This window comes from Chironomus tepperi, unplaced genomic scaffold (genome assembly GCF_022539635.2).
Source record: "Chironomus tepperi strain 1889 unplaced genomic scaffold, CSIRO-AGI_Ctep_v1 contig_128, whole genome shotgun sequence".
In the NCBI taxonomy this organism is placed as follows: Eukaryota; Metazoa; Arthropoda; class Insecta; order Diptera; family Chironomidae; genus Chironomus; species Chironomus tepperi.
In genome coordinates this window covers 733,246-741,724 of record NW_027226250.1, presented here as the reverse complement: position 1 = coordinate 741,724, position 8,479 = coordinate 733,246, and the positions used below count along the sequence as shown (strand labels likewise).

The window sequence follows — 8,479 nt, the reverse complement described above, 5'->3', positions numbered from 1 at the left end:
AGTATTGTTATTATTGAAGCGTGGATTAAAGTCCATATTAGTAATACGAACTTAATTAGACAGGAGCGATTAAAAGGCAGGTTATATTGATTAGCATAAATAAATATTAACAAGCATATGAATTACTTTGTTAAATTTAAATTCCTGTCAATAATTAAATGCAATTAAAAACAAAATCGATGAAAAAAATTAACTAAGTTTCTAATGAGTCATTATCAATCGTTAACCAAAACATTCCCAGTTCCGTTACTGGCAAATAAAAATATCATTCACACTTAATATTGTTGTTGCTATTCAGGAATAATTTAGTGCACTTGAGGGAGAGAAATTTGTTGTTTCGATTCACATTCTCCAAAGGAACTTAAAAATAGTTATCACTAACACTGAATAGTACTTATTGTTCATGTGCTCCTTACGTGCAAAATGGAAAATTTTCCACTACATTTTTCATTCCCTTCAAAATAAACACTTTTTCTTCTTTTTAATTACTTAAATTTAAGGTAAAATGAATAATTTCTCTCGTGACGGATGTAATAAGAAGAAACATTAAACAAATACGGAACGTGAAATGTGCGTGCACAAAGATGATCATCACTCTTTTTTTTATATTTTCAACTGCTTGTCATTACAAAAATCGTGCTTGAAAAGAATTTCGAGGTGACAAAAGAATGAGCAGCTACAAAAAAAAATGTTTCAATTAAATGACCATAAAAACTCTTCTTTATCACAGTGAATGTCCTTGAATAGTTTAGATAGATAGAAGAGAGGTCAGGGATTATCTACTCAAGGCAAGTATATGACCCTGACAAAATACCAAAAATAACAATGAGAAAATCTCTAAATTAGATCATGTACGTGACAAAGAATGTCATGTTTAGTAATCATACTTAGAATTATTAAGTATTTACATATTGATTGCTGTAAATCTGTTCAGGTAGTAGCTTATTATTGTTGCAACCTTACTGACAACATTAATCTGTCCATAAAAAGTAATTTATCATAGGATAGACGATAAATTCTCTCTGGTAATAAAGGAGGGGCCTGAAAAATATTTCATTAAATATTAATCTGTCCCTAGAACTGTCTCATCTCTCTCTCACTTTCTTCTGTACTTGGCAATTATTCAAAAAATATATAATCTCAACGTGAATCTTTCCATTGAATAAAATAAATTTATAGACAGTGAAAATGTAAGATTTTTTTGTGAATAACTAGAAATAGTTCCTTAGTTCCTCATCAACTCGTGCATTTTGCTGTCAATTTCTAAAAATTCCTTTCACCGAATGATAATAAGGAATCTTACAAAGTATATACACGAGGCCTTTCCGACAGCTATTTCATATTGAATTAAAGCAAGCGACTCTTTCGTTTTTCAAAATAGAAAAATGATCTGTATATACTTATTCTTTAGTTCTTTTCCCGACTATGAACAGCAGTTCATACTTATAAAAATAACAATAAATACATATGTATATAAAGAAATATAGTTTCAGACATGAAGCATCAGTTGACAATGAGGAAATAAAACATTTGATAAATATTTACTCATATTATAATCATTTTTTGCGCTCTTTTATCAAGGAAAATGTCAGAGCTCGAAGTAGACTCTGACAAATTTTAATATGGAGTCAAGTCGACTTTACCATAAAGGATCCTCGTTGCCTGCGAGGGGTTTAGGCTCTAAAAAAGAATTATACATGATTGACCATAAATAATATCGAAACGTTCATAAACATAATCGTAGTTACTAGCTCGAAATCGATTCCAGTTTTGTATTGCGTCATGTCGACTCAAGCTGACTTTTCATACAAAATCAGAGTCAACTTCGACCTCTGGAAAATGTGAACTTTTGAAAATAATGAAATCATCAAAATGAAATGTGTACATGCATTAAGATATTCCAAAGCACGCATAAAATTTAATTTACTTTCGCATGGCACTATTAATATATCAAGATCCTCATCTCGATTATCTCACTTCTTTTTGTTTTGTGTCGTGTTGCCGTTTTTTTTTTTTTTTTTGTATTTATTTAAATGGAACATATTTCGTGGCAAATAAAAAGCAACTTTTTGTATACAATTTTAAAATGAAAAGTATTTCAGGTGTAGAGTCAGTCAGGAAAGAAGAATGTTCCTCTATCTTTTTTTTTGCGCAGTTAATAGACTATTCACGCCACACATGGTGAAGTATGAATAAAATTTTATTTATTTTCTGGAGTGAAAAATTCATTTTTTTGGGCTTCTTTTTGTTTAATTATATATTTTTTTATTAATATATTAAATGTGGATCATGGCGACATTTTTGAATTGTTTATGTTTGTTTTTATTTTTTAATGTCTTCTTTTTCATTCTTGTTATGAATTTGCCACACTCAAATGTATATCATATTACTTGTAAAATCTGCTTTTAAATCAAATGGAATGTGAGATATTAATTGAGTCATTTTTAGAGATTGTACGAGAAATTTCTCGCAGTGTCATAGGAAAGATATACAAAATTGTTTTTTTGACGTAAATCGAGTGAGTCTCACTATACTTGCCAAATAGTCAACGATCATACAACATAAACGATCTGTGAAATGAAATAAAACCGGCTTTTTTGGATTGCGTATATAGAAAATTAAATTAAACAATCATTAAATGTATCCCGAACAGCACAATGTGTTCGATGGGGCAGCGAGCCCTGACAGCATCGTGAAAGCTGATTTTTACGTCAAAATTGTGATTTCCCGCTCGGATATAATGAGATTTGTGAGAAAATTGTGTAGAACTATGATGAGATTTTAACATTAAATTAATTCAATACTTGCGTCGGTTGCATGCGAATATTACATGCAATAACGTAAACTGTCATCAATCCAATGACAATTACGAGATCTTTCATTATTTATGCTTAGCAACTGCAACTTTATTAAATTACAAATATGGAAAAAGAAAATATTTTTTTCTATTAGACATATGGCAGGGAGTTGGAAATTAATCGTTCTCATTAATCGAATCACTGCATTCACCGCACAAATCGGTTGACGTGTGTAAAAAAAATTTAATGAAGATTTAATGAAGTGAAAATTAGAGTTTTAAAAATAAAATTCAAGATTGTGACTGCAAAAATGAACATTACTAATTGTCATAAAGAACATCATCAGGTGATCAATTTTAAACTATCCATTTACCGCAGAAATAAAGAAATGTAATCAACAGTGACGTCAATAAGATTGAGTTTCTAGTCGATTGTCAAACGTAAATCTCATATTTATGATAAATGGAAATTCAATCGCAGAAATATCGCGATTCTGCAACATCATTCACTAATATCAGCGTGAGACTTTTTTTAGTCAATTCTTCCTTCTTATCAAATGAAAATAATGTTGAGAACCAGTCAATTAATGGTTTGTTATCCTCTTTTCTGTCTCAGACTTTGAACCGCACACATAAAAAGTTCTATTTTTGCCTACAGACATGGTAATAAAGTCAATGAAATTACGCATAGAAATGAAAAATATATGTGAGAAACATCAAAACACAGCTCATGAAAGTAAGGAAATTTTCACTCAAAAACGTGCCGATTCTTCGATTTATCGATAAGGTAAATACAATTAAATGGAAAAACGAGATTTAATGAACATCAATCAAATGTATTTTATGGCTCAAATAATTGCAAAAAAATTATTCATTAAGTCTCAGACTGCTGAATGAAACCCGATCAGTTAAGAAATTATTTTACGAGTATCGTCGGCAAGCTTTTTATTATCTTTTTAAATTTATGTAAAGCAAAATAGTCATTAAAATGAGGGGGTTCTAGGAATTTAATTTTCAGATTAACGTGATTTATGGTCGACCCCAAAATCACTTCAAAATAATAGAAGATCATTGTACAATTGACAATTTCTACGAAATTGCTCATTTACTAATATTTTAAAATTGTTAATTGAAATTTATCACAAATTTGAAGCTATGCCAAAATCCCCAACAACAATAAACCTTTACATTATTCAGAAATGACTGAGACGTTATGGCCCTCGAGAAATTTCGAAATATAGCTGGTAAAAATTGTCAATAAATGCCATTTTAATTGCGATTTAATTTTATTACATCTCTTCTTCTTCTTCCCGATTTGATATATAATGAAGTAAGCACGCATTGAATGCTTCCTTTATGGGTTGATGACTTTTCACATCCATTGTGTTAATTAATACTTAAATGCGAAAAAAAACATCATTCTTGATGTGATGAAAAAATTAAAATTAAATTTGTAAACAACAATAATAATAGTAAAAAGAAGGAGAAGCTAAAAGCAGCAATTATCACTGAAGTTTTTCCTTATCGTCGTCTTAAAAGAGCTTAAACGTGTGTCATTTGTTTGTAAAATAATAAATAAAAATCATATCAACTGAGACAGTAAAAAAAAGTTAGACTTTTGGATGTCAAAACATTTTGAAGTATCTTTACACGAATTATAAATCTATTTCACTGATAAGGAATCACCGATAAGTGGTAAAACATATAAGAAAAATTTAGTTCGATACGCAATAAAGGCCACGATCATGACTTCATGTTTGCTAAAATTAGAGTTTAATTCTGTACTTTGAACGATAATTTCACTTATCACCACTATTAAAATGTCTATTTTTGGACGGAATAATGATTTTGAATTATTTAAATCTTCAAATTCTTTAAGATTAACTTTCGAATTTTCTATACTCAAAGATCTTGAGAGATTTTGTATTAAAAATAATAAAAAAACAATTTTAATTGGGTTAAGGCGAGAAAAATTCAGTTCATGTAAATTAATGTGTAAAACAATGTCGTACATACTTTTGCATTTTGTACCATAACATAGCAGGTTTGTGAATCTCCTTTTTGTTTTATCTCATACAACCAATTTTTAGGTTGTTGATGTTGATAAGTTAATGTTTCCATAATTGTCATTTATTTGCGAGTCTTTTTCACTTGTAAAAAAATATCAGAACTGACTTGTTTTTTTGTTATTATTATTTTATTTAGTGATATTACACAAATCAATAATGTCTTCACTGCAATATTGTATAGAAAATAAAATTTATTGATAAGAGTTTTTATATTTTTTATTATATTTTCCTATATTTTTTTTTCACAATCAATCTCTGGCCTTTGTATATAAAATATTTATCACGTGAAACTTTATTGTGTTTTTGTTTAATAATATTTAATTCTGTAGACCTGAAGTATTTAAGCAATCTAATCAATTTTTTATTATAAGTTGGCTGAATGACGTGATTTTTCCGGCCAATTATTTGACGTTTCAAAAAAAAAATTCTTATCAGACTTGGAAACACTTATGCTCAATAAGTACTCCGCGATTTCTTGTCAATACGAGTATTTTTCACTTTTTAATTCCCTCGATTTATTTCTCTTTATTTATTTTGCTTTTTTTTTTTCTTTTCAAGACGGATCCGAACGAAAATAAAAAGTTTTATTGTAGAAAATCAACTGGAATTGTCTCTCACTTCTCGCGGCTTTTGACGATGTAATGTGCACTTTGTGAAATCAAAAATGAATCTGTTCACGAGTTTTCACTTTTATATATACTTTATATCGATTAAGTTTACTTTATTCCGTTTGAGAAAAATGAAAACAGGAAAAACTTTTCCTATAGAATTTTCCCTTCAATTGCTTTTATTACAATATTACGGTATAGCGCATTCCACATAATAAATAAATTTAAACTTTTTATTTAATTCTATATATTCTCGCTTTTTTGTGTTTTGTGTAATTCCTTATATTTTATTTATTATTTATTTTTTTGCTTTATTCTCTTTAGAATTGTAAATTAATGATGTTGTCAGACTTCACTCAATAGGGCGACTGAGTGTCTATATTGAACCACATTAAGTTTTATATAATTCAAAGTCATATTACTCACTGAACTCTACTTGTGTATTCATTATTATTATTTCATTTTCAATTCTTTTCTCTGAGACAACAACAAAAAAAAGTAAAAACTGAATGTGTGTCTCTAATGCAAAAAAATAAAGAGTGGAAAACATTCTCACTTGTGTAAAGTTTCATTTCTTCATTTTCATTTTTCTCACTTTAAAAAGCCGATTCTGAATGTATTCTTTGACCACATACAATTTTTTTTTGTGCTTCACTCGCTTTAATATTGTACACATTGATAGACTTACTCACTAACTTACTCTAATACATTCAGAGAAAATGTGATGAAAAGAAAAATAATTTTTCAGTCTCTCATGGATGTGTGTGGTTGTATTGTGTTGTTATTAACTATAAAGGTAGGCTTGAAATCAACATAAAAAGAAATAAGAAATACCCATACACGAATCATTCAACAAAACAAGCAGAGTTGCATTGTAAATGACATCATATTATTAGTGATCATACGTCATGCATGATATTGTACATGCACGAACTTGGCTGGTAATAAATACTTTAAGCTTAGTTCCATAAAAGTCATATTACATCAAAAAAAACATGAAGCACAAGTGTTGCTTTTCAATACAAAAATGACCCACTGACTTTTTGATCTAGTTTGACAATATTGTCGCTAATAATTACTCTTTACTCTGCTACTGTGTGCTCAAAACGTTAATTTTTTCACTCATGTCATTAGCTGTCATTTTTCACATTGAGGTGATGCTCTTATTCGCATAATAATGTGATTTATGATTCATTTTTCTTTTTGGGTATTTAGTTGATGACTCAGTTAAGAACGTAACCCCTTTTAGAATTTGATCGTATGATGTAGCATGATGCAATGTGAAATTTCATTTCGCAACAATACAACATACATATGACGTCACCTTTAAGTTTATTGTAAAAAAATGCCCTAAACAACTCAGTCTGATAAATTTGTCGGTTTTCTTTCAGACTCTTTACTCTTTTACCATTAATTATATCGTTCTACACACATAACTCTTTTGATATGGCCATCAAAGCAGAAAAGCAAAGTGCAGTCATTGACTCTTATGACTTTGAAGCAAAAAAGAATTACATTTTATTTTTTTTTTTGTTCCTTTTGCACGGGAAAGAGTACAACTTGAATCGAATAAGAAGATTTTTTAAGAAAAGTGTTGAGTGAGACTATGAGACTACAGTTTTTTGAAATTGTCATTCATTGTTACTGAATGTTTGAATTTTGAGATTGTAAATAAAATATTTAACACATTTATGTCAAATAAAAATTTTTTGTAAACAAAACGACATCAACAAAAATTTTACAAAAAACCAGTTTATAGTTACGTTCAGTTTTATAGCTTCAAAAATTAAAAGGCAAGATTACTAGCTGCTGTACTCTTCTTATCTGTTAAAATATTTCATAGTGTCTATTGATGACCTTTTTTATTACGTCATTAAAACTTCATCATCAATATTTCACATGAACTGCTTATTTATTGTGTCTCGTGCTTTTCTTTTCAATTAAGATGCTAAAAATAATTTCTTGGTTCAACTTAAAATTATATATTGAAGTTGAAAAAAAAGACTAAGAATCCATATTTACTTAATAGACACTTGAGCTTAGCTTGTAATTTATCACATTAAGAGGAATTAAAGCTCTCTAATTTATTTAAATCTAATTTTAAATCGAATGTAATAGAAATGAACATTTTTATTATTGAGCGCATTTTCAAGCAAGTTTAAAGTCAACTTTAAATTGAGAAAAGATAAAAATTAATGTAAATTAAATGTATAAATTTGAATTTCTTTTAAAACATTATTATCGCATCCACAAGGAAGTTTCATATCAAGGTAAATAAGTTTATCTACAATGTTATTACATGTTAATAGTTCAATAACATAGTTAGAGACATACTTAGAAGTTGTATGAATTTTTAAATACTTGGAAGAGCTTCAAAAAAACTGTGACTAATTTTTATTTTGTCAAATGATCAAATATAGTTGAAATTTGTTAAATTCTAAGTATTGTAGACAAAATGAATGAATAATAAGATATAACAATACAAAAATGGTTGTTGAGTTTGTGGCTAACGTCATTCAGCGACCACCGTAGGACTTCATACGTCGATAAATTTGCGAAAAGAGCAAGAGGCAAAATTGAAATAAAAATAAATTAAGTGAATCGACATTGTTGTTATAAGAAATAAACTGAAAAGAGGTATCGTCTCCCTTGAGGTATTATTCACGTATCGTCAGATATTTTGAAATCTTTATTGCACTTAAGCTGTTTATAGTTTTTTACGTATCTATAGCCAATTATATATACCGAAGCTGAATCCAAAAAAAAAATATAGGTTTTATGGCTGTTTACGAAAGTAAGTAAATAATATTTCAAAATTATTCGTGAGCTTCTTTCTTATTTCACCGAATAATGTAATTATTTCCCAAAAAATAAATAGGTTTACACGATGATATCAGTTAATGGATTAAAACATAATTTGATACCATCACGTGAATCATATGATGACATCAAAATAAAACATATACTTTTTTGTTGCAATTACTTATCACTTAAATTATTTCTAT

General features: G+C 28.4%; 1 protein-coding gene across 3 annotated transcripts in view; it reads right to left on the bottom strand.

The window, feature by feature from the left end:
* The window catches only part of bun (TSC22 domain family member bunched), a 34,762-nt gene that overhangs the window by 4,568 nt on the left and 21,715 nt on the right, over nucleotides 1-8,479 (bottom strand). The window lies entirely within an intron of this gene.